The sequence below is a fragment of the Palaemon carinicauda genome, chromosome 1, assembly GCF_036898095.1.
Source record: "Palaemon carinicauda isolate YSFRI2023 chromosome 1, ASM3689809v2, whole genome shotgun sequence".
NCBI classification, from domain to species: Eukaryota; Metazoa; Arthropoda; class Malacostraca; order Decapoda; family Palaemonidae; genus Palaemon; species Palaemon carinicauda.
In genome coordinates, this window is record NC_090725.1 from 334,619,448 (window position 1) to 334,621,947 (window position 2,500).

The 2,500-nt window shown below is 31.5% G+C and overlaps 1 protein-coding gene across 1 annotated transcript in view; it reads right to left on the reverse strand.

The window, feature by feature from the left end:
* LOC137641111 (paramyosin-like) overlaps positions 1–2,500 on the reverse strand; it is a 74,817-nt gene that overhangs the window by 71,307 nt on the left and 1,010 nt on the right. The window lies entirely within an intron of this gene.

The window sequence follows — 2,500 nt, forward strand, 5'->3', positions numbered from 1 at the left end:
TTCTCGTGTTAAGAGACATAGTGAGTGCTGTGATGTTGTGAAGCAGCAAAAATTAATAACAATCTCTGGAGGAGATCATAGACTGAAATGTAAATAAATCTGGCAAATAAGTATTTCCCCTCTGCCCATCTCAACAGTTGTATTTTAATCACATATTTGGAACCTTCGGTGCATGGAAAAAGAAAAAGAAATATAACACCTATTAAAGATCTCCGAAGCAACATCACTGAAGTGAAAGATTTGCAGTTTGGCCTCTGTTATCCTTTGAAAATAAATATTCACACGACTTGTATAAATGAGAAGATAATTTTTCGAGAATTAGGAAAAACTTGCCATGTTTTTATCTAAAGCATTCAGAATATATTTTTTTTATCAACGGTAATTTTTTGAGCATTTTTCTTAACTCCGTATTAATATTTCATTAGGGTAAAGAACGACGTTATAAAATTACTGTTGGTCTGAGAATATATTCTGCAAAGTTTTTTACTATCCTGCAAGTTTAGTACGGGTACCACCATTACTATTCTTGAAAGTCATTTATTCATAATCATCTTTGCTCATGCTTTGCTATAGTGCATTATAATTAAAATTGTGTAAGAAGACTCCATATGTAAACGATAAATATATGAAAAAAATATGCAATATTTTCGGTAAGACACTCAGGTTAGAGATATATTGAAATTATTTGGTTCAAAACATCCAATTACCTGAAACATTGCAGTAGCAAAAAAACTTTATATATTACTCGAAATATGCATTTTGAAAGAACGTTTTCTACTGCGTAGATGGATATGTACACTCTTATAACATGAAGAGAAAACTTATACATACGTTGGTACCTTTTTTCTGACTAATTTTGAAAGGTTTAGTTCACGAGGCTCACCCATTGTTATGGCATTTATCAGACTGGCTCGAAGATATTCAAGAAACAACTAGAATTGTGTTTCAGGTAATTGCAGGGCATATTGTTATAACTTATGAATGGTGACACATTGTAAAATTTCCATTTATTTAAGAAAACATGTGGTATTATTATTATTATTATTATTATTATTATTATTATTATTATTATTATTATTATTATTATTATTATTATACAACCGTAGTTCGAAAAGAAAGAAGTTATAAGCCCAAGGGGTCCAACAGGGAAAACAGCCTAGTGAGAAAAGGAAACAAGGAAGAAAATAAACTACATGAGAATCAATAAACAACTAAAATTAAATAGTTAATAGCAATATCATGAAAATATCTCCGAATATTCAATGAAGAATCTTCTAGTTTTGAGCTATCTCTCTTTAAAAGAAAAGTAACACATTTAACAAGGAATTATCAACTGAAAGAAGTTTTACACACACACACACACACACACACACACACACATATATATATATATATATATATAAAACTGCGTAAAAAAGTTATAGGGAAACATGATGAAAAATAACCTGAAAGAAAATGAAATTGGATATATGAGATTAGGCACTGACAGGTTTTTTTTTTTTATATTTGTTGAGGACTAATTTATTGAACATGGATTCTTTATAAAAACATATGGTACAGTGAAAGAACGATCATACATAGAAATATTTTCAAAACAATATTGCACTCCAAACTAGCTAACTTTCCTATATTCTCAGTTGTGATCATTACTAATATCTGCAACTCTATAACTTGTTACATTTTTCAGAGTCGTCTTCCTCTCCTTATTAAAGGCAATGTGGTCTATCTGATTTTTGTAATTGCCCTATGGTAAAGTCGATGCATACTTGTGGATGTTCTTATGTTGGAACAGAGTATCTTAAATGACAAGATTGTTTGCTGAACGGAAACTTAGGAGAAGTACTATATTTTCATTTGCAACTTTGTCAAGACCCTCGACACCCATCACATTCTCTATCGCTCGATTATTTCTTCCAACTTTAACATTGAAATTGTCAGTCAAGATTTTCATATCTCTCTCTAGGATATCATCTATTACACTCTGCAGCCCTTCATAGTATTGATCTTTCCTTTCTCCAGGGGAATAATTTGTTGGGGCATAGCAAACCATAATACTCATATTGCACTTCTTTGATTTGAACGTTGCTAGTAACAATCTACTTTTTATAGCTCTCGATTCGGTTGATGCCTTTTTAACTCTTGGTGTTATCAACATTCCTATCCCTTTTCTGCCAACTCCATCTGATCTCTCTGAGTAGATATATAGTGCCTTGGTATAAAGTTCTGATACCAATCCCGTTACAACTTGTTTCACTTATGGCTAAGATATTCAAACTTGCTGCATTTTCCCAATCTGATTCTTGGTTATAACATTTTCATATCTCTCTTATGGATCTCGTCTTGTATCCTTTGCAGTTTTTCATAGTATTCATCTTTTCTTTCTTCATGGGAATCATTTGTTGGGGAATGGCAAACTATAATATTCATATTGCACTACTTTGATTTGGAGTTTGCTAGTAACAATCTACTATTTACAGGTCTCCACTAGTTTAATGCCTTT